The sequence below is a fragment of the Ornithorhynchus anatinus genome, chromosome 3 (assembly GCF_004115215.2).
Source record: "Ornithorhynchus anatinus isolate Pmale09 chromosome 3, mOrnAna1.pri.v4, whole genome shotgun sequence".
In the NCBI taxonomy this organism is placed as follows: Eukaryota; Metazoa; Chordata; class Mammalia; order Monotremata; family Ornithorhynchidae; genus Ornithorhynchus; species Ornithorhynchus anatinus.
Genome location: NC_041730.1, coordinates 127355468 through 127380886, shown reverse-complemented (window position 1 = coordinate 127380886; position 25419 = coordinate 127355468). Strand labels below are relative to the sequence as shown.

Sequence of the window (25419 nt, the reverse complement as noted above, 5' to 3'; positions counted from 1 at the left end):
GCTAAACTCTCTTCTCCCCCCTTTCCCTCTCCTCCTCCCCCTCTCCCCTCCCACCCCCTCAGCACTGTACTCCTCTGCTCAACTGTATATATCTTTATCACCCTATTTATTTTGTTTATTTTGTTTAATGAGATGTACATCACCCTGATTCTATTTAGTTGCCATTGTTTTTATGAGCTGTTCTTCCCCTCGACTCTATTTATATCCATTGTTCTTGTCTGCCCGTCTCCCCCGATTAGACTGTAAGCCCTTCAAACGGCAGGGACTGTCTCTATCTGTTGCCTACTTGTTCATTCCAAGCACTTAGTACAGTGCTCTGCACATAGTAAGCGCTCAATAAATACTATTGAATGAATGAATGAATGAATGAATGCTGATTGATTAATCGAATGATTCTAATCCTGGCTCCACCGCTTGCCTGTTGTATTAATCCGTTCAATCATATTTATTGAGCATTTACTGTGCATAGAGTACTGTACTATACGCTTGGGAAGTACAATTAGCATTTGGGAGGTACATATCAATCAGTCAATCAATTACATTTATGAGCACTTACCATGTGCTCAGTACTAAGACCCTGCTAAGAACCTGGGAGAATACAACAGAATTAGCTGACATTCCCGGCCCAAAATGAACTTACATCACTTAATTTCTCTGTGCCTCGGTTCCTCATCAGTAAAATGGAGACTCAGTACCTGTTCTTCATTGCACTTAACCGGTGAGCCTTGCCTGAGAAGGTTACTGTGTCTGATCTGATTTTCACATATCAACAACAGTGCTTAGCACAGTACTTAGCACCTACTAAGTGACTAATACCACATCTTTTTATCATTATTATCAGTTATAATTATTAGTAGTATTACTATTACTACCTTTTGCCAATTAACCCACAATCTCTGCCCTCTTTAGGGACTACAGCATGGCCTAGTGGCTAGAGCACGGGCCTGGAAGTCAGAGAGAACTGGGTTCTAATCCTGGCTTTGCCACTTCTCTGTTGTGTGACCTTCACCAAGTCACTTAATATCTCTGTGCCTCAGTTACCTCATCTGTAAAATGGGGATAAAGACCTTAAACGCTCTCTGTTGCTGAATTGTACATTCCAAGTGCTTAGTACAGTGCTCTGCACATAGTAAGCGCTCAATAAATACTATTGGATGAATGAATGAATGTGGGACAGGCACTCTGTCCATTCTGATTTGCTTGCATCCATCCCAGCGCTTAGTATAGTGCCTGGCATCTAGGAAGCCCTTAACAAATACCATAGTTTTGAATTATTATTGTCACCTCTAGAATGCAATCAGGTGTTGACTCATAGCCCAGGCTCTGTTCCGCTGCCATGTTTTCGGTGAGCTCCTTGCTGATCTGGAGCTGAGCTGAATTCATCTCCACATGAACTGTACTCTCACTTGGGCAGCACATATACTAAAATTGGAACCATACAGAGAAGATTAGCATGGCCCCTGCGCAAGGATGATATGCAAATTCATGAAGTGTTCCATATTTTCTGGGAAGCAGCGTGGCTCAGTGGGAAGATCCTGGGCTTTGGAGTCATAGGTCATGGGTTCGACTCCCAGCTCTGCCACTTGTCAGCTGTGTGACTGTGGGCAAGTCACTTCACTTCTCTGTGCCTCAGTTGCCTCATCTGTAAAATGGGGATTAAGTGTGAGCCTGTGGGACAACCTGATTACCCTGTATCTACCCCAGCGCTTAGAACAGTGCTCTGCACATAGTAAGCGCTTAACAAATAGGAGAAGCAGCGTGGCTCAGTGGAAAAAGCACGGGCTTTGGAGTCAGGGCTCATGAGTTCGAATCCCAGCTCTGCCACTTGTCGGCTGTGTGACTGTGGGCAAGTCACAACTTCTCTGTGCCTCAGTTCCCTCATCTGTAAAATGGGGATTAAAACTGTGAGCCCCACGTGGGACAACCTGATTCCCCTATGTCTACCCCAGCGCTTAGAACAGTGCTCGGCACATAGTAAGCGCTTAACAAATACCAACAACAACAACAACAACAAATACCAACATTATTATTTGGGGCTTTCATGGCTGAATGGGCTGTGGAGTGGGGTGGGCCTAAGGTGACCAGAAGTCCAACATTTGGAGTTGATCCTATACCTCAACAGACTGAATTCTGGAAACATAAGACTTTCATTTTGGTCAGGGACAGATCCCCTCATTTGAGCTACTAAACTAAGCCCTGGGGCCTTAATAAATGTTTCTGCCATGACCAGAAAATCTGTCTCCAAAAATAAGCATTTATTGAGCTCTCACTGTGTGCTGAGCGGCTGCATGGCATAGTGGATAGAACGCAGACCCGGGAGTCAGAAGGACTTGGGTTTGAATCACCATCCTGCCATTCCTCTCCTGTGTGACCTTGGGCAAGCCAAGTTACTTCACTTCTCTGCCCCTCAGTTACCTTAGCTGTAAAATGGAGATTGAGTGAGCCCTATGTGGGCATGGCCTGTGTCCAAACCCATTAGCTTGTATCTACCCCAGCACTAAGGCCAATGCCTGGCACATATTAAGTGTTTTCTTAGCAAATACCAATTTAAAAAAATGTTTTTGAGTCAGTACAATGTAATAGAATCTGTTGTACAATTCCTGCCTACAAGGAGCAAACAGTCTTCAGAGGTAGACGGATATTAAAATAAATTACAGTTATGGACCTATGTGCTGTGCAGCTTGATGTATATCAAGTCTCCAACAAATGGAACTTCTTTTATTGGCTTTGAGGGAAAATTTGGGCAGTTAGGAGAGACCAGAATTGTCCCTCCCCCTTTTTCTCTTCCACCACCCCCAGCCACGATTTGCTGATTACTTTAAAATCCTTGCCATCCATGCCTCAGCAAGAAGTTTGGGAAATTTTGAGGGGCTTCCTTACATCTCAGTCAATCTTGTGGCTCTCAACCTTATTACATATAAGCATGCGTGTAGAGGCAGAGTACAGTGCAAAACTATGCAGTAACAACATGTCAGTGCTTAGTTACAGAGGCAGCACACATATCTTTAAATTATATCTTTAAAATTGTTTATTTATATTAATGTCTGCCTCCCCCTCTAGACTGCTCATCGAGGGCAGGGAGTGTTTCTGCTAAATGTATTATAGTACGTTATTATACATTATTATTATTCAATATATCATATTATTATTCCAAGCACCTAGTACAGTGCTCTGCACATAATAAGTGCTCAATAAATATGATTGGTTAATTGATAGTGAAAAAAGGACAGAGCTGGGAGTCAGGAGGCCAAGTTCGAGTCTCCTATCTCCCACTGGCCTGCTGTGTGAACTGGGGAAAGTCAGTTAACTTCTCATGGCTGAAAATGGGAACGAGATCGATTGTGAGCCCCATGTGGGGTAGAGATTGTGTCTGACATGATCATCTTGCATCTACTCCATAATATATGCCTATTATCGTTATTGAGATTTGTTTGGACTTCCCAATTCATAGCCCTAATATTCTGGCTTGTTTTTCCTGTTATACGCCTGCTGTTCACTGGATTCCACTTTGATTTCAAATTAAGCACCCCACGTCAAAACGTGCTCCTCCCTCCATTTTTATTTATGTCCATATGCCTATAGTCTCTTGCTTCCTCTACCCGTAATTCATTTTAATATCTGTTTCTGCACTAGCCCCTCTCGGGGTTGGGCATGGAGAATTTCCAGTACATTACCAGTTTCGGCTACGGGAGGGAGAGTCAAGCAGAGACCTACTAATTCCATTCCTAGCTTGGCCAGTGGCTAGTGAGTGGCAGGCAATCTGCTACAAGTCATAACTCACCCGTGCTGGGCAGCAAGGGCATGGGAGAGAGTCGAGGGGAGAGACTCGAGTTTACTGAGTGGAAGGCAGCAATGGTAAACCACTTCCATATTTTTACCAAGAAAACTCTATAATAGTAACAATAATGATGGTATTTGTTAAGCACTTACTATGTGTCATGCACTGTTCTAAGTACTGGGATACACTATCACAACGATTGTAGATGGAGAGTGGGGCATTCTGGGAGAGATGTGTCCATGGTGTCGCTATAGGTCGGAAACAACTCGACGGCATAAGACAAGACTCTGTCCTAGACTGTAAACTTTTCGAGCATGGGGATCGCGTCTGCTAACTGTATTGAAGTGAAAACTCTCCCAAATGCTTAGTATTGTGCTCTGTTCAAAATAAGTGTTCAATAAATGCCGTAGTTTGATTGGTTGGTTGTTCTAGCTATGTTCTTTATGCTTCTCCCTAAAATTTACTCTTCTTAACCCTTGTTCTTTAGGAATATTTGTGTAGGAAGGGAAAGTGTTTTGTTTCGTTTTGAGCACAATATAATAGAGTTGGTAAAGACCTTCTTAACAAGGGTTAAGAAGAGTATATTTTGAGCAGAGCACAATAAAGTTGGCAAATGCGATCCCTGTGCCAAAAAGTTGGTGTTTACTAACTCTATTATATTGTACTCTCCCAAGCGCTTAGTACAATGCTCTGCACAGACAGTGCTCAATAAATATGACTGATCGATTGATACAAGACTAAAGGGAGAATTTTAGTCCATAATGGAAGATCAGTGAATTTTCATATATTGTTCACTGACAAAGCTATTTCTACCTGAATCGTTCAATCAATCACGCAACCATTGGTAATTATTAAGCCCATATTATTTCCAGAGCATATACTATGAGAAGCAGCATGGCTCAGTGGAAAGAGCATGGGCTTGGGAGTCAGCGGTCATAGGTTCTAATCCCAGCTCCACCGCTTGTCAGCTGTGTGACTTTGGGCAAGTCACTTAACTTCTCTGTGCCTCAGTTACCTCATCTGTAAAATGAGGATTAAGACTGTGAGCCCCATGTGGGACAAACTGATCACCTTGTATCCCCCCAGAGCTTAGAAGAGTGCTTTGAACATAGTAAGCGCTTAACAAATACCATTATTAAATGATTAAATTACTTAGTTCATTCATTCAATAGTATTCATTGAGCACTTACTATGTGCACAGCACTGTAATAATCGCTTGGAATGTACAAATCAGCAACAGATAGAGACAGTCCCTGCCCACTGACAGATTTACAGTCCAGGGAAGTACAATGAAATAGATTAAGACTGATTTATTAAGACTAATCTCCCAGAATAAGCCCCCTTTCCTCTGCTCCTCCTCCCTGCCCCATCGTTCCGACTCCCTCCCTCCACTCTATCCTCCCTCCCCACCCCGCCCCACAGCACTTGTGTATTTATGTACTTATTTATTATTCTATTTGTTTTGTTAATGACATGTACATATCTATAATTCAATTTATTTATAATAATGTTATTGATACCTGTTTGCTTGTTTTGTTTTGTTGTCTGTCTCCCCGCTTCTAGAATGTGAGTCCGTTGTTGGGTAGGGATTGTCTCTATTAGTTGCTGAATTGTACTTTCCAAGTACTTAGCACAGTGATTGAATGAATGAATGAATGAATGAATGAATGAATGAATGAATGAATGAATAGATCCGGTAAACACAATCCCTGTCCACAAGGAGCTTACAGTCTGAAGTGGAAGCTAGACATTAAAATAAATTACAGATGGCAAAGCAGTGGTATGTAAGGATAGGTACAGATGTGCTGTGGTGCTGAGGGTGGGGTGAATATCCAGTACTTAAAGATCCATATCCAAGTGCATAGGTGATACAGAAGGGAGGTTAAATAGTGGAAGTGAGAGCTTAGACAAGGAAGGCCTCTTGGAGGAGATGTGATTTTAGGAGGGCTCTTCTGTGAGGGCAGTGATGAATATAATTGTAATAAACAGTAAAGTAGATTGAAAAATGCTGAGTAGTAGAAGTAGAGGAATGATAATTATTAAGTGCTTACTGTGTGCTGAATACTCATTATGGGCAGGGAACAGGACTGCTAATTTTGCTGATTGTACTCTCCCAAGTGCTTAGGATAGTGCTCTGCACATAGTAAGTGCTCAATAAACACCACTGATTGGTTGATTGATTTAATGCTGGGAACTGTGTCCTACTATAGTGTCTTGTATCTACCCCAGCGCTTATTATAATGTTATAATAATATAACAAATGGCACAATTAGTACTGTCATGCCCAGGCTAAGGGCAATCCTCCTCTTCATTAGTGAAATTCACCAAGCACTGATCGTGTGCAGAGCACACTGGGCTAAACACTGGTGAGAGTACAACAGAGTCTGTAGACTTTTCCTGCCGACCATGAGTTTACATACTTAAGTCCTTTCTCTAGGCACCTTTGAAACGTCCTCCAATTTGACTGACTTTCAGATGGCCATTGGGCAAGGAACGCTTTTAGTTCAATGAAACAATTACATTTTGATTTGTATTTTTCATAGCCTGAAAGAACTAATGAGAAGCAGCATGACTTAGTGGATAGAAGGGGTTCTAATCCTGACTCTGCCACAAGTTTGCTGTGTGACCCTGGGTAAGTCACTTAATTTATCTGTGCCTCAGTTACCTCATCTGTAAAATGGGGATTAAAAGTGTGAACCCCATGAGGGACAGGGACTAGCAGCTTGGCTTAGTGGCAAAAACATGGGTTTATGAGTCAGAGATCATGGGTTCAATCCCAGCTCTGCCACTTGTCAGCTGTGTGACTTTAGGCAAGTCACTTGACTTCTCAGTGCCTCACTTACCTCATCTGTAAAATGGGGATTAAGACTGTGAGCCTCAAGTGGGACAACCTGATTATCCTGTATCTACCCCAGCGCTTACAACAGTGGTCGGCACATAGTAAGTGCTTAACAAATACAAACGTTATTATTAATAGTATTATTATCCCAGTGCTTAGAATAGTGCTTGGCACAGAGTAAGCGCTTATACATCATTATCGCTATTATTATTATTACCCCAGCACTTAGAATGGTACTTGGCACCTAGTAAGTGGTTAACAAGTGCAATTATTATTATTATGTTTATTATTGACTAATGAACTCTTTGAAGGTCCCTAATATAAGTCCTGTAGAAACAAATCACTCATCTTTTGCAGACTCTCCCCTGGACATCTGATTATTTTGTTAATGAGATGTACATCACCTTGATTTTATTTATTTGCTATTGTTTTAATGAGATGTTAATCCCCTTGATCCTATTTATTGCTATTGTTCTTGTCTGTCTCCCCTGATTAGACTGTAAGCCCGTCAAAGGGCAGGGACTGTCTCTATCTGCTACCGATTTGTACATTCCAAGCGCTTAGTACAGTGCTCTGCACATAGTAAGTGCTCAATAAATACTATTGAATGAATGAATGAATGAACATCAATCTACCAATAGCATTGATTGATCTCTTACTATATGCAGAGCACTGTACTAAGTCCTTGGGAGGGTATAATACAACAGAAGTAGTAAACATGTTTCCTGCCCATAAGGAGCTTACAATCTAGAGGAGTCAGCTGGGGAGAGGGTGGGAGGCCCAGTCCATTATAACCTTGACAAGGGGGTGGTGAGAGAACTAGTTCATCACTACCTTGGCAAGGAGGCTGGTAGGGGACACCTCCTCTCTTGTCCCTCTCCTCTCATTGACGTAGAGATGTCAAAGCATATATTTGTTCTTGGCACTAGAAGCAAGCAAATGGGCGTAAGCAGGAGGAGGGAGGCTTGTAATTAATCAATCAATCAATCAATGTATTCATTGAGTGCTTACTGCATGTGAAGTCTTGTAGGAAGTTCTTGGGAGAGGACATCAGATGCACTTCAATAAATACCATTATCATTATTATTATTGAAGCAATAATATCGAAGCAGTATTGATGCAGCAAAGACCAAGGGGATTATGTGGGAAGAGACTGAAGTGTGAAATTCAGGATATTTAGGAATTTATTTTCATCCTAAATCTGATCCAGTGACTCCTCTTTTGGTAGGTGCTACTCAAAGTGGGTTTTAAGCTCTATTGTATGACATATTTAACTACCTTTAAAGTGCCTATTTTTAGTAGCAAATTTATAGCCTCAAAATCTCTTGGGGACTTAAAAGTATATAACCTAAGACCTGCTGTAATGATAGCTAAAAATTCATGGAATTATCTAGCCTAGAGTAGAAAAACCTGAGGAGGGAATTTGTGTAAATAGGTTAATGTAAATAGAACAAGAGAGTCACTGTTCTTCACCTTCATCGAGGAGAGACTCATAGACCAAGAGGAAATGGTCTTAAATTTCAATAGGAGCGATTTAGGTTTCCCTTCAGAAAAGACTTTCCAATAATACTGGAATGGAATTCCAAAGAAAGTTTTAAGATGTATTTTCCTGGAGACGGTTTTGTTAATTTTTAGTATCTAAGTGCTTACTATGTGCTAAACGTTGGGGTAAATGAAAGATATAAGCCACTCCTTAGGTTGTGAACACCTCATTAGATCTCAAGAGCCAGCTCTTGGAGGACAGGGATCACGTATGCCAACACAGCTGTATTTTACACTCCTAAGCAATTAATCAGTCCTCTTCTCTCAGTAAATGCTCAATAAATACTGCTGATTGATTGACTGATTAGTTGGGATACAGTCCCTGTTCCACATGAGGCTCACACCCTAAGAGGAAGGGAGAAGAGACATCTTCTCCTCATTATACTGATCATCAGGGGACAGAGGCCCAGAGAGGTTGAAGTGGCTTGCCAGAGTCACACAGCAGATCAATGGCAGAGTTGGCTTTAGTACTTGGGTAAATGGATTTCCAGTCAAGAAGTATGATTTTTGAGGGCCTATGGAACACCTTCTGTTGAGTTTTAAATCAACAGTGTAAGTTGCTTGTAGACATTGAGTGTCTCACTTGCTCGAATTGTACTTTCCAAACACTTAGCTTGGTGCTTTGCAACCCATGGACACATAATAAATGCTTCTACTACTACTACTCAAACACACACATTCACACGCGCACACATACACATATGCACACTGGCAGTATTAAAGTCCTCCAGAAAGAATGGTTTTTGAATAAACAAATGATAGTTCATTTTTCCATTAAATACTTCATTTAATGACTAGAATTTATTGTGTCTACTGAGTTTTTTGAGGAAAAATATATCATTTCTTTACGAGATGGAACAGTTCTCTAGACTGTAAGCTCATTGTGATACCAACTTTTACCGTGTTCTCCCAAGCACTTAGTACAATGCTCTGAACACAGTAGGTCCTAAATAAGTACTGACTGATGGATTGATTGACCGATCCCTGCACTAATGACTATCATGCTGCACTTTCCTAAGTTTTTAAGCACAGCCATATCTCACTAGAAATGACTGAATCGTGTTCCCTATTGCACTTCAAATACGTGGACAAGCTCTCAATGAATACCTCAGCTCTGGCTATTCTGCAACACACACATTCTCTTGATTGTCATCTTCATGCAGAAGATGGACAGCCACCCTAGAAGCCCAGATAATTGAATCCCAAAGAACCGTATGGCAGGTTTTTGAAGAACCAGCTTGAATGGGATCCCCAAAGCTCTTCAGACTCCAAAATATCAACTGAAATCCCTAGGACAACTGTCTAGCTTCCTGCAGTTCATCTCACTCACCCACCCACCCTCCTCCTCCTCCTCAGCTTCTCACTTCCACCCTTAACAGGTCCTGCTGGGACTGAAATCAGAGCAGCGAAAACCCAGCCAAATGTTGTGTTCAGCGGACATCGCAACCTGTTTTCCAAACGTTTTGGGTTCTGTAACACCCCAAATGTGCTGTGCCAAGCACTTTTCCCCTTAATTTCCAAACTCCTCGGTGTATTCTAAGGGAAATCTACTCCATATGTTTCCGATCCATTTACATTCAGCTCATCAAAATGTTGGTTTTTAAAGCTCTTTGGATGTGCAAGATGCCTTTGGAGTCTTTTTTTACAAGACTTCTAAGCCTTACTTTCTGTCAAGAAAGGAAGTCGAACTTTGCCAATAGTAAATGAATGCAAATCTCAGTGGGTTCCAGTTGGGTTTGTTACTTTGAGGCCACAAGGTTCGAGAGAGATCTTAACGTAACAAAAAGTGCTCTCCCAAACCTGGATGAAATTTGTCCTGGGGTCTTGGGAGATAGAAGGCTTGTTTCCGCTGGCCCAACTGCAGCCTCAAATTCATCTGTGGATTTCCTTAGGCTCTTTGGGGAGACTAAACTTACCTTGGACATGTCAAGCCCCTTGAGCTCCTGAGAATGGGTTGGAACAATGCTGAGAGAAAACACCCACCTTCATTCCATAGTTGTTTTTGAGCTTTTATGGGGTGCAGAGCACTGGACTAATAAAGGTGATAGACATGTTCCCTAAACACAAATAGGCTACAGTCTAGACAGGGAGATCCCCATTAAAATTAATTGTGAATATATATAAAGATTTTGCAGGGCTCACGGTCAGGTGAATATCAAGTGGTAAAGGTGTAGATCTACAAATTTGGTGATGCAAAAGGGAGAGGAAATAAGGGAAATGAGGGTTTAGTCGGGGAAGACCTCTTGGAGGAAGTGTGACTTTAATAAAACTTTTAATAAGCACCTAAACAGCATGGTGTAGTGGATAGAGCATGGGCCTGGGAGTCAGAAGGTCATGGGTTCTAATTTAGTCTCCACCGCTTGACTGGTCTATGACTTTGGGCAAGTCACTTTACTTCTCTGGGCCTCACTTACCTAATCTGTGAAATGGGGATTGAGACTGTGAACGCCACGTGGGACAGGGACTTCGTCCAGCTACATTTGCTTGTATCCACCCCAACACTTAGTACAGTGCCTGACACGTAGTAAGCACTTAGCTAATGCCATTATGATTATTATTATCATCATTTTTACTATTAATATTACAGCATGGGCCTGGGAGTCAGCGGTCATGGATTCTAATCCAGGCTCCATGACTCTGATGTGTGACCTTGCTGTGTGAACTCAAATCACTTCTCTGGGCCTCAGTTACCTAATATGTAAAATGGGGATTAAGATTGGGGGCCCCACGTGGGACAGGGCTGTGTCCAACCTGCTTGTCTTGTATCTGCCCTGCTGCATAGTACAGTGCCTGGCACATAATAAACACTTAACAAATACATTTTTTTCCCTCCTGTTAGTGTGGGAGATGTTCAACCCTAAAACTAATGTTCTATGTTTGTAGAATTGTTGGACTCAGGAACAGAATTCAGGTGGCTCTGGGCAGGTGAGAATTGGACAAACAGGGAAAACAGTTTGGTGAGCTCACAAAAATTGGGCCATATCTAAAATTTTAGAACTGAATCTAATCGAATCCAAATTTGAAGGAAAATCTACCCCTCATTCCTAGGCAAGATGAGAACATATGCTCTTTGCCAACAGATGTGGCAATCTGATAGAACAAATTTAGCAAAAGAACAGCCACTCATTTCCTTCCATCATTGTCATCATTATTCATCATTATCTCCATCCTCTTCCTCCTATCCATAGTATTTTTTGATTGCCTGTTGCATGCTAAGCCCCAAATTAGGAGCTTGTGGTTTATACAATCGAAATATAATGAATAGTACCTGCCCTCAAGTAGTTTACACAGAGGAAACAAGCAGATCCAACTTGTCAAATATGCAATTTTAGAGTGTAAATATAGATACCACAATATAAAGCAAAAGGACGCAATTATATAGTTAACAAATACCGTAATTATTCATTCAATAATATTTATTGAGCGCTTACTATGTGCAGAGCACTGTACTAAGCGCTTGGAATGAACAAGTCGGCAACAGATAGAGACAGTCCCTGCCGTTTGACGGGCTTACAGTCTAAACGGGGGAACAGTCTAATCGGGGGAACAGTCTAATCGGGGGATAATCAATCAAGCATATTCATTGAGCACTTGCTATGTGCAGATCACTGCACTAAGCACTTGGGAGAGTATAGTATAACGGAGTTGTTAGAAGCATTCCTTGCCCAAAATGAGTTTATAGTCTAGAGGATTATACACACACATACAACTTTGGTATAGAGATTAAAATCTTTCATCCCCACTGGTTAATCATGAAACAATGTAAATAAGCACAAAGCAATATCCTTGAAGGCAGGGATCATGACTAGTATCTCTAGTTTACTTTCCCAAGTGCTTATTAGTACACTGTTCTACACAAAATAAGGGCTCGATAAATACTACTGATTGTTTTATTGTAAGACCTAGGGTATATGAGGAAATGATTCTTTACTGTTAGAGTGAGAATGGAAATTAATCAATCAGTGGTATTTATTGTGTAGTTACCTTGTGCAGAGCAGCGTGGCTTAGTGGCAAGAGCACGGGTTTAGGAGTCAGAGGTCATAGGTTCTAATCCCACATCCACCACATGTCAGCTGTGTGATTTTGGGCCAGTCACTTAATTTCTCTGTGCCTCAGTGACCTCATCGGTAAAATGGGGATTAAGATTCTGAGCCCCATGTGGGACAATCTGATTAACCTGAATCTACTCCAGAGCTCAGAACAGTGCTTGGCACATAATAAGCGCTTAACAAATACCATCATCAGAGTACTGTACGAAGTGCTTGGAAGAGAACAATGTTTTATGTAGTCATAATCCCTGCCCTCCACAAGCTTACAGTTTATCAGGATGAAGATTGACGCTCTCCATATTGAAGTGGGCAGCTAATGAACATGGCTACTTCTAGGGCATCCAGAAAAGCCAAGTTGATAAATCTCTCACTACGAAACATGGATCAGGATGGAAAGATGTCATCTTTGGGTTCAAATAAATGAGGTACCACTGAATAAGTTGTGAAGCACTCAGCTAGTGGGTTTCTTCCCATGCAAGCAATCTTGGAGCCACTCCATTCAATCATTCAATCAATCATATTTAATGAGCGCTTACTGTGTCCAGAGCACTGTACTAAGCCCTTTAGAGAGTACAATACAATGATAAACAGAGACATTCCCTGCCCACAACGAACTTACAGTCTTAAATGGGGGAGACTGACATTAATATAAAATAAAAATTACTTATATGTACATAAGTGCTGCGGGGCTGGGAGGGGAGGTGAATAAAGGGAGCAAGTCAAGGGGATGCAAAAGGGAGTAGGAGAAGAGAAAGGGGGGAGCTTAGTCAGGGAAGTCATCTTGGAAGAGATGTGCTTTCAATAAGATTTTGAAGTGGGGGGAGAGTAATTGTCTATTCACCCAAGTGAACTGGAGAATCACAGGGAAGGAACATTGCTGTTCCTGAGAGCAGCATTGGCAAAACTTGCAGGCAGAAGGCAAACCCATCCAGGTTCCCATTCAAGGTCATAGGTGATTGCAAACCAATCAGGGTTCCCATTCAAAGTTAAAAAGAATGCGACCACCTCAACTAGCTACGGAAACCACGGCGGCGGCTGCGGTGGCGTTGGTGGCAACGCATTGTAGGGGCTACAGATTGGCATCTCTGGGAGGAAATCATCAGAAATAGTCCAAGGAGAAAATTCAAAACCGGGCCGGTATGCATTTTTAATTGCTCTATTAGCACAAAATAAAAATGCACATAAATTTTAGTGCTTTTAATATTACACTTAGGACTGTTTACTCGTCGAAGGAAAAGTGCTTTGAGAAGGAAAGCACACTTCCTTACAAGGACTGCTTCCCATAATTAGTTGGAGTATGACTGTTTAAATTGTAGCTGCACAGAAATGTTTTGATTCTGTGAGGTGCAAGTGGCTGTGAAACAGAGTCACTATTCACAACCGCCTCTTAACCGTAACAGATCATTTCGGTATTGCTCGCACCAGGCACACATAAAGCAGGTTTACAAAGAGTTATAAAAAGTGATGTGTTTTTTTTTTAAATTCATTCCTCCGCACGCCCTCTCCCTCCCAATTTTGACTTTCAGTCAAGCTTTTCTTGGATCGGATGAATCAAGATCAATAAATATCAGCCCTAGTGTACAGATCTCTATGTGCCACTGTATGGGCTGGAAATAGGACTGGGGTTGAGCAGGGGGGAAAGAACTGTGGAGGTGGCTTTGTTCTCTGTTAAAACGGTACAATGCCCATGTTATGTAGAAACACACCAGGCTTCTCTGCACCCGGAATGAAAAAGAGCTGCTAAAGGAGAAAGAAATCCAAAGGATTAAGGGACTCCAAGATGTAACCAGAATATGGAAAAAAAAAAAAGGGTCTCCATGATGTAACCAGAATACAGAAAAAAGAATGGGAGGAGGGAAATGAGGTAATTATATCTTGGTTCTGCAGATCTGAAACAGTTCTACACAGGTTTACCCCCAGCAAGGCCACTGTTGGACACTTCTCAATCAGCAGAATTTATTGACTGTTTTACTCTGTGCAGAGTACTGTACTAAACGCTTGAGAGAGTACAATGTAGCAGAGTTAGTAGATGTGATTTCTCTCCATAAGGAGCTCACAGGCTACAATCTACAGCCTCATGTTCTGGCTGTATTATCCCAAATACTACAGTGTACTGCTCCCGTGGGTGTTGAATAAATAGCATTACTACAAACAGGACAGAGATGGTCAGCATTACAGAACAAAAAATAAATCTAAGAAACTTTTGACACGTGGCAACATGTTGCTTTCTTATTCTGTACTTCCCAGGTGCCTAGTACAGTGCATCACCCCAAGTGAGAGCTCAATTATTATTATTATTATTATTAATTGAAGAGGAATGTCCTCCCACCCCTCTCCATCCCCCAAACACGCACATTTAAGGCTAAAACTAAATGGGGTTTATAAAGCATAGTATATTTCAAACAAAACATTTTTATGGAGAAGTTGGCTAATTATTAAATACTTTCTTTGAGCCAAGCATTGTAGTAAGTGCTGTTATAGATGTAAGCTAATCAGCCCAGACACTGTCCCTGTCCCACATGGGGTTCAAAGTCTGAGGAGGAGGAGAACAGGCTTTAAATACCCTTTTAACAGATGAAGAAACTAAGTCACATCATAAGTGGAGAATAAATACCTGTCACTCTTCCCGCTTAGACTGTGAATCACAACAAGGGGCAGAGACAGTGTCCAATATGATTGCATTGTATCTACCCCGGGACTAGGCACATAGTAAGTGCTTAACAATTACTCTTAGCATTCAAGAGCAGGTCTTCTAAATTCATTCCAAATCATCCATTCCAGATGTCTAGAGAACTGGGTCAAAACACCTCAGTGAAACATAATTGAAATGGTTAACGATCGACCAACGTGGTAATGATGGCATGTTGTTACGAACATGGAAGCAGCACGGCCTAGTGGATACAGCCCGGGGCTGGGAGTCAGAAGGACCTGGGTTCTAATCCCAGCCCACCACTTGTCTTCGGGGTTACCTTGGGCAAGTCACTTTACTAGTCTCTGCCTCAGCTATCTCAGCTGTAAAATGGGGATTAAGACCGTGAACTCCATATGGGACAGGGACTGTGTCCAACTTTATTAGCTTGTACCTACCCCAGCACTTATAACAGGGCTTTACATGTAATAAAAACTTAGCAAATATCATCAGTATTATTATTATTAAAGAAATTACTATACTTGAAAGATCGTAACCCCCACGGATTGTCACTTGGCTTTTTAATTGCTTTGGAGAGATGCCTCTGATTTCGAAAGGATCAAATCTGCCATAGTTTAGATTTCTGAGATGTTTTCTTTGTTGCTGGATATCCTGAATCCACATTTGGACTCCTATCATTTTTAGAAAGTAAGACAAGCTCCAAAGGGTAGAAGCAGCTATAGTGAATCAGTCAGTCAATCAGACTCATTTATTGAGCACTTTCTGGGTACAGAGTACTGTACTGAGCACTTAGGAGAGTACAATATGACAGGAGTGGGAGACATATTCCCTAGGCACAGTGAGCTCACAGTCTAGTGGGCGAGACATGTTAAAATAAATAAATAACTTACAGATATGTTCATAAGTGCTGTGGGACTGAGAGAGAGGTTGATACAGGGTGAAATTCAAAATGCAAGGGTGACGCAGAAGGGAGTGGGAGAGGAGGAAATGAGAGTTTAGTCAGGAAAGTCCTCTTAGAGGAGATGACCTTTCAATAAGGCTTTGAAGGTGGGGAGAGTCATCATCTGTAGGGTCTGAAGAGGGAGGGCAATCCAGGCCAGGGCCAGAACGTGGGCGAGGAGTCAGTGGTGAGATAACCAGGATTGAAGTACAGTGAGTAGGTTGGCATTAGAGGAGCAAAGTGTGCAGGCTGGGTCGCAGTAGGAAATCAGGGGGGTAGGGCCTGGGAGTCAGAGGACTTGGGTTCGAATCCCAGCTCTGTCACGTCTTCTGTGTGACCTGGGCAATAATGATAATAATGATAATAATTATGGTACTTGTTAAGCACTTACCACGTGCCAAGTACTGTTCTAATCATGTAAGTTAATCATGTTGGACACAGTCCCTGTCCCACATGGGGCTCACAGTCTTAATCACCATTTTACAGATGAGGTAACTGAGGACCAGAGAAGTTAAGTGTCTTGCCCAAGGTCCCACAGCAGTCTTGTGGCAGAGCTGGGATTAGAACCCAGGTCCTTCTGACTCCCAGACCCATGCTTTCTCCACTAATCCACAATGCTCTCTGGGCCTCACATTCATTCATTCAATCATTCAATCATATTTATTGAGTGCTTACTGTGTGTAGAGCATTGTACTAAGTGCTTGGAAAGTACAATTCAGCAACAAATAGAGGCAATCCCTGTCCACAATAGGCTCACAGTCTAGAAGGGGGGAGACAGACATCAAAACAAGTAAACAGGCATCAATAGCATCATTATAAATAAATAGAATTATAGATATATGCACATCATTAATAAAAATGAATAGAATTATAAATATGTGACATATATAGACAAGTGCTGTGGGGCGGCGAGGGGGTAGAGCAAAGGGAACAAGTCAGGGTGATGGGGAGAGAGGGGGAGCAGAGGAAAAGGGGGGTATAGTCTGGGAAGGGCCTTTGAAGGGGAATTCAGTGGGAATTCAATAACTGTTCTCCCTCCTATTTAGATTGTGAACTCTATGTGGGACCTGATGAACCTGTATCTATCCCAGCGCTTAATACAGTGTTTGGCACATAATAATCACTTAACAAATACCACCACTAAGGAGCAAGGTGACTGAGTACTTTAAAGCCTTTAATAAGGAGCTGTGTAGGAAATGAGCTCATTGGCTGTTTCTCTGACTCGCTTATAACTGGGGGCAACATTCAGGGTAGTGATAATCAATCAGTCCATAAATCTAGTAGCATATACTGAACACCTCCTGTAGGAAGAACACTATCTAGTGCTTGAGAGAGTGCAATAAAAATAACACACAGGATCTCTGCCCTCAAGTATTTCTCCAGTACAAGGGAGGAGGCAGGATTAACTTTCATTCTAAAAAAATAGGGACGGATTCATTCTGAACATAAATGAGGTAATATAAGTGAGTCACCAACAAAACTTAATGAATTAAGACTGCTATTCTGAAAGTATATCCAAATTTTGAATTATTACATATTGACATTTAATAGATTGCATTAAATGGTGCCCATAGTTTTGCCCTAACAAATGTTTTCACTGTGTGTTTTGGCTGGGGCGTAGTTAAGGAATTAGGGAAAGTTTCAACGTGGCCTAGTGGAAAGAGTTTAGGCCTGGGAGTCAGAGATGGGTTCTAGTACCAGCTCTGTCAGCTGTGTGACCAGGGGCAAGTCACTTAACTTCTCTGTGCCTCAGTTTCCTCATCTGGAAAATGTAAATTAAATCCTATTCCCTATTGCTTAGATTGTGAGCCCCACATTAAATAGGGACTGTGTCCAGTATGATTATTTTGTATCTATCCCAGTGCTCAGTACAGTACTTGGTACAAAGTAAGCTCTTTACAAGTACCCTAATGGAGTACTGTGATATTGGAGAAATAGCTTGCGTGCATTTGGGAGGAAATTGAATTGGAAGGTAGCAGAGCAAGAGTTTTCCATAACACAGAGGCTTTGCAAGAACGTAAACCCTCATTTCCTCTTCTCGCAGGCTCCTATGCATTGCCCTTGAACTTAGATTTGCACTCTTTATTCACCCCACCCTCAGTTCCACAGCCCTTAAGTCCCAAACCGTTATTTATGGATTTATATTAATGTCTTTCTTCCCCTCTAGAAGAAAGCGCAGGTGTCACCGGTCGTTAAGACCCGGGTTCAGGAATCCAACTTCCACCCTCAATAAGAGCCAGGGTTAAGCAGAACAGCCATGCCTGAACATTTAAATATATGTTACTTTCTTCAGCCACCCTCGTTCACAATAGCAGACGAGCGGGAACATACACAAAAAGATGGGATCGTTAATACGCAACATGCTGGCTCAATACAGCCACTCATAGCTGTCTGGCTCAACGGAAAGACACTAGGTTTCTATGTCCACGAGTCCCAACACTCAAACAAAGAAAATGAGTTTCCCGAAGAGAGAGAAACAATAGTGAAGAGAGGGAAAACAAAGACGAAGGGAGAAAGACAAAGGTAAAAATGATGCGACCCATTCCCAAGAGTAACACAAAGGTAAATACTGAACACTACACACTTATAGATCAGTTATTTGCGTTCTGGGCCAAAGAGGAACACCTAGCTCTATTCTAGGTCATCAGTAGGGGAAACATATTTCTGCTGGGCTCCTCCCCCGTCTAGACTGTAAACTCACTGTGGGCAGGCAATGTGACTGCTAATCCTGTCGCACTGTACTCTCCCAAGCATTGGCTGAATTGTACTTTCCAAGTTCTTGGTACAGTGGTCTGCACAAAATAAGTGCTCAATAAATACAATGAATGAATGAACACTAAGTACAGTGCTATGCACATAGGAAGAGCTTAATAAATACCACCGACTGAGTGACTGATTCCTCGCGGCGTTACAGGTATTGGCTATCACAAAGCAGAAGGCTCATCTCCTGGGTAAGGGAGAACACCAGCATTCTCGTCCCTCTACGAAGACCTGTTTCCTGACCCATCTAGGGTCGTCACTCTGATGGTGCACTGGGGTGACACATTCTTGGTTAATAAGGACAGGCATAGTCCAGACACCCTTTCACTCATCATGAGCAATACCGGCCAAAGGTTACACCCTCAAACTGCTGACAGAGCCTGTGGCTACGTATCGCTTTCCATTTTCTAGGGACCTGGCACTTGATATCAGCAACACAGCACTCCCCAACCCCCATTTCTGGGACCCTCCACCAGCTATCCATGATACCAGTCGAGGGTTGTTCCACCCATCTGCAAACTGCACCATTGGTGATGATGTCCTCACCTCAGGCTAGAGTACTGGAAAGTTTCCAGGTGCTATTCAGAAAGGGGACTGCACACAGTAAACACCCAATAAATACCACTGACTGATTGATGGATTGAGAATCGCCCCAACAGAGAGAAACTGTGGCCTGCTGGGGCAAAAAAGTTGGCCTGAAGTCCAGTGATAATGGGGAGTGATCTTACTGGACCGGGTCTGTTCATCATACAGCAAAATCTAAAATTTAGGGATAGTTCACCCTAAAAGCCACACAACCAGAAGGCTAGAACACATCTCGAGATGAGTCATGCTTTGGGGCAATCTAATAATATAAAGAATTCAATTCTCCGGGGGTCAAAGGTGAAGGGAGTTGTAATAAGAGTGAGCAGGAATCCTCCCCCCTGCTGTGGATGCAATTCATCACAGCCTGAAAGAGGGAGCATGAGTCCATACGCATCTAAATTACTGGGCATTTAGGCGTGACTAGAATTGAATGGAGAATCCTAGGTGCAGATGTGTTGTGCTTCTATAGAGTGTTTTATATTGCCCTTCTTGATAGGTCTTAGAATCCAATTGGACATTGAGGCAGTTGTGGAGATGGAACAGACCAAAAGCAGCATTGGATGTGTAAGATGGGGTGACATCTTCCTTTCTTGGTGAGTTGGGGGCCATTAGAGAAGATTGGGCCCTGTGGCAGAGAGGGGAAAGGGTGACTGTCCTGATACATTGAATGAATAATTTAAGAGAACAGTTGATGCTGAATGGTATCTCAGAATCCATCATTATCTGATAGTTTCTTCTAGCTGCCATAACTTCTCCTTGCTCACAGTGATACTTATCTATACGCTCACTGACTGTCTGGAGAACATCATCCAATTTGTCACCAGAAGAATGGAATTTCTATACCTGTAAGAACTAAGTATTGCTGCGAAGTTGGAAATTTCGCTATAGACTCTTTCCTCCAGCTCACTTAGAAAATGTAAATTAAAACGGGCCTTCGCTCTGAACCCATGGGTCAACCCTATTGAAACTTGTCCATTCAAAACAATGATGGTTTATTCTTATTCTTTGTTTCCTACGTTTTAGCCCATTTTCTATCCATGACAGAACATTCCCACGATCCATGATTGCTCAAATTTTTAAAAAGCCTTTAGGTAGATTCTTGTCAGAGGCCTTTAGAAAAATCTAAATATATTTTGTCCATTGACTCCTCTCTGTGTACATGCTTATTGACACCTTCAAAGAATGCTAGCAAATTAGTGAGGCATGATTTTTCCCTTACAGAACTAAGTAGTCTTTCTCAATACAGCTTGCGTTTGTTTAAATGCTCACTGATCCTCAACTTAATTACCGATTCTACCAATTTGCCAGGTATAGAACTGAGGCTGACCAGTCTATAGCTCCCGGGGTCACCTCCAGGGCCTTCGTGGAGACTGGAGTGACTGTAAAGATTCGCCAATCTTCTGGCTTTTATCACATGCTTGCTAGGGCTTCTGCATTGCTCCCCTTCCCTTCTTTCAGCATCGTAGGTGAATGCCACCATATTCTGCTAACTCATTTCCATCTGGCTTATCAATCTGGTCTAAAATGTCTTGGTGTAGATCACATTCGGATTTGATATCTCTGACTGCTACGCAGAGCAGCTTGGATTTTGGAACTCTCTAACACCTTCCTCCATAAAGACAGAAGTGAAGAATTAGCCAAATCTTCCAAATACATCAGTTTCATTCTTGAATTCACTTTTTATCTCACCATCACCAAATGGTTTGCCCAATTTCCTAGCCAATTCTTTGCTTTTGATATATTTGTGTGGTTATATGATTTTACATCTATTACCATTGCTCTTCAAACCCCATTTTAATCCATCTAATTTCCCTTTTGCTTTTTATTGGGAAGCTGCATTGCCTAGTGGATAGAGCATGTGCCTGGGATCCTGAAGGACCTGGGTTCTAAATCACTTAAATTCTCTGTACCTCAGTTAACTCATCTGTCAAATGGGGATTAAGACTGGGAACCTTATGTAGGACAGGGACTATGTCCAATCCAATTACCTTGTATATATCCAGCGACTACCACAGTCCCAGGAACATAGTAAGTGCTTAACAGACACATTAATTATTATTATTATTATTATTATTTCAGTAGATTCTTTAAAAGAAATTTCCAGCTTTTTCCCAAGGTTCTCATTTTATCATTGGATCATTTTCTAAATATGATGTCCTCACCAGAGTGTTGTCTTTCAACATGTCCTGATCTTGCCAAGAATGTTACTTATACATACACACACACACACACACACACACACACACACACACAAACATAAAGAGTGCACTTCCTAGCCTTGCCAGGAACCTCTTATTGCATGCTACCAAGCACAGAGAGACCAAGTAAGAGAGTGTGGATAGCTCAGTATAAACCATCACTGCTACTTCATAAATAAACCAAGTGGGTTTCTGTGGTGGGTTAGATATAGCAATTCACATCCCCCAAATCCTAAACTTACATTCTAAAAAATACGAGCAACTTTTGTCTGATCTCTTCTTATGGAGTAGAACCTAGGTGTCCGAATCTTTTTTTTTAAAGATTCAACGCTCACCCAAAAAGGCAAGGGATTAGAAGATACCATACTCTATTTTCACAGGCAAAACATAGAAGAGATTGCCTCCTAAAAATTCTCAAACATATCCTTTAGACTATAAAATCCTGTAGTCAGGGAACATATCTTCCTACTTTGTTATATTTGACTCTTCAAATCACTTAGTACGGTTCCCTACACACAGTAAACAATCGTATTTATTGAGCACTTATTGAGGGCAGAATTCTGTACTAAACACTTGGGCGAGCACAATATATTAATAATAAAAGAATAATGTTGGTATTTAAGCACTATGTGCAAAGCACTGTTCTAAGCACTGGGCGGATACAAGGTGATCAGGTTGTCCCACGTGGGGCTCACAGTCTTCATCCCCATTTTACAGATGAGGTAACTGAGGCACCGAGAAGTTAAGTGACTTGCCCAAAGTCACATAGCTGACAAGTGGCAGAGATGGGAGTAGAACCCATGACCTCTGACTCCCAAGCCCGTGCTCTTTCCACTGAGCCACGCTGCTTCTCTGCAAGTACTAGGGTTAGTAAGTACATTCCCTGCCCACAGCAGGGTGAGGAGACAATCTAGAGGAGGAGGCAGATGTTAATAGAAATTAATTAACTATGGATACCTTCATAAGTGCTATGAGGCTGAGGGAGCGGTGATTAAAGGGTGCAAATTCAAAGGCAAGGGTGAGATAGAAGAGAGTGGGAAAAGAGGAAATAAGGGCACAGTCAGAGAAGGCCTCGAAGGAGATTTGCCTACAATAAGCCTTTGAAGGAAGGGAGAGTGATTGTCTGTCGGATATGAAGAGGGATAGTGCAGAAACGCTCTGGGCCTGTCACTCCTCTTCTTAAAAACCCCTAGCGGTTGCCTATCAACCTCCGCACAAAACAAAGACTTCTCACTCTAGGTTCAGGCTCTCCATCACCTTGCCCCCTCCTACCTCTCCTCCCTTCTCGCTTTCTACTCCCCAGCCCGCATGCTCCGCTCCTCTGCCGCCCACCTCCTCACCATCCCCCGTTCTCGCCTATCCCACCACTGACCCCTGGGCCACATCCTCCCGCTGTCCTGGAATGCCCTCTCTCCTCACCTCTGCCAAACTAATTATCTTCCCCTCTTCAAAACCCTACTTAGAGCCCACCTCCTCCAAGAAGCCTTCCCAGACTGAGCTTCCCCTTTTCCCTCTGCTCTCTCTGCTCCCCCTTTAACCCCCCTTCACCTCCCCTCAGCTAAGCCCCCTATTCCCCCCTTTCCCACTGCTCCTCCCCCTCTCCCTTCCCCTCCCCTCAACACTGTGCTCGTCCACTCAATTGTATATGTTTTTATTACCCTATTTATTTTGTTAATGAGATGTACATCACCTTGATTCTATTTATTGCTATTGTTTTAAGGATATATTCATCCCCTTTATTCCATTTATTGCTACTGTATTTGTCTGTCTGTCTCTCCCGATTAGACTGTAAGCCTGTCAATGGGTAGGGACGTGTCTATCTGTTGCCTATTTGTACATTCCTAGTGCTTAGTACAGTGCCTGCATGTAGTAAGCGCTCAATAAATACTATTGAATTAATAGTGTTCCAGATCAGATGCAGGATGTAGGAGAGAGGCCAATGGAGAGATAGATGAGATTAAGGAATGATGAGTAGGTTGGAATTAGAGGAATGAAGTGTGCAGCCTGTGTTATAGTAGGGAAGCAGTGAGGTAGAGCAGAAGGTGGCAATGTGATGGAGTGCCTTAAAGCTGATGGTAAGGAGTTTCTGGTTAATGCAGAGGTGGACGGGCAACCACCGGAGGCTCTTAAATTGTGGGAAAACGTGAACTGAACATTTCTGTAGAAAAATGATCTGAGTAGAAGAGTGAAGTTCGGAATGGAGTTGGGAGAGACATGAGTCAGGAGGTTCAGGGAGGAGGTTGATGCAGTAATCGAGGTGGACTAGGATAATAATAATAATGTTTGTATTTGTTAAGCACTTACTTTGTGCAGAGCACTGTTCTAAGTGCTGGGGGAGATACAGGGTAATCAGGTCATCCCACGTGAGGCTCACAGTTAATCCCCATTTTACAGATGAGGTCACTGCGGCACAGAGAAGTTAAGTGACTCGCCCACAGTCACACAGCTGACAAGTGGCAGAGCCAGGAGTCGAACCCATGCCCTCTGACTCTGAAGCCCAGGCTCTTTCACTGCTTGAATTAATGTGGTAGCAGATTGGATGAAGAGGAAAGGGTGGATTTTAGCAAAATTGTGACGATAGAACTGATAGGATTTAGCGGCAGATTGAATATGTGGGTTGGATGAGAAAAATGAGTTGATGATAACATCAAGGTTACAGTCAGGTTACAGTCTTGTGAGATACGATAGGATGGTGGTTGGGTCTACAGTGACAGGAAAGCCAGGAGGAGGACAGTGCTTCAATGGGAAGATAAAGAGTTCTGTGTTGGACGTGTTAAATTTGAGGTGTCTATGGGACATCCAAGTAGAGATGTCCTGAAGGCAGGAAAAAATGCAAGACTGGCAGAGAAGAAAAGATATTGGGGGCTGGAGAGGTAGATTTGGGAATCATAATAGTAATAATAAAAATGTTGGTATTTGTTGAGCGCTTACAATGTGCAGAGCACTGTTCTAAGTGCCGGGGTAGATACAGGGTAATCAGGTTGTCCATGTGAGACTCACAGTCAATCCCCATTTTACAGATGAGGTAATTGAGGCACAGAGAAGTTAAGTGGCTTGCCCACAGTCACACAGCTGACATGTGGCAGAGTCAGAATTCAAACCCATGACCTCTGACTCCCAAGCCCATGCTCTTTCCACTGAGCCATGCTACTTCTCTTACATTCACACAGCTCATCTGCATAGAGCTGGTAGTTGAAGCCATGTGAGCAAATGAGTTCTCCAAGGAAGTATGTAGGTGGAGAAGAGAAGGAGATCCAGAACCGAACCTTGAGGGACTCCCACAGTTAGGGAGTGGGAGGCAGAGCAGGAGCCTGTGAAAGAGACTGAGTATGAGTGGCTAGAAAGATAGGAGAACTAGGAGAGGACAGTGTCAGTGAAGCCGAGGATGGATGATGTTTCCAGAAGAAGGGCATGGTCGACAGTATCAAAGGCAGCTGAGAGGTTGAGGAGGATTAGGATGGAATAGAGGCTGTTGGATTTGGCAAGAAGGAGATCATCTGTGACCTTTGAGAAGGCAGTTTCTTTGGACTGCAGGGGTCAGAATCCAGATCGGAAGGGGTCAAGGAGAGAATTGGAGGTGAGGAACTTGATATAGCAAATGCACACAACTCGCTCAGGGGTTTAGGAAAGGAATGGTAGAAGAGAGATGGGACTCAATACACTCAATAAACCCTCAATGAATGCTATTCATTGATTAATTAATGCCATCTCACCATCAGCAATATTGTCTTGATCACACAAAAAAATCACACTATGTATATGAGATTCCTAACTGTGGATTTAGCTGCAAAGATCTCTACAAAACATGCAGGCCAATTCCAACTTGGAGCAAATGAAGATCACCTTTTGTGGTATTGACAGGTGTGCCATTTAGTTTTGTGATCTTCCCAAAGCCACTACTCTAAGAAATCAATCCCCTTCTTGCTGCATATTCTGCTGCTTTTTTTCCTCAACAGCCTGTAACTAAACTCCATATTTCATTTAGGATTTGTGTATTTTCCATCTGGGTTTGTCTCAACTTAGCAGTTTAAGAATCCTCTCCTCTCAAACTCCACACATGTCCTTTGTAGCAAATCTG

At 42.4% G+C, this 25419-nt stretch overlaps 1 non-coding gene across 1 annotated transcript; it reads left to right on the top strand.

Moving 5' to 3' along the window:
- Positions 1–1396: 1396 nt before the first annotated feature.
- On the top strand, positions 1397–1505 carry LOC114810874. The gene has a single exon (XR_003758564.1). It is a non-coding gene; the product is annotated as a U6 spliceosomal RNA (small nuclear RNA).
- The last annotated feature ends 23914 nt before the right edge of the window (positions 1506–25419 follow it).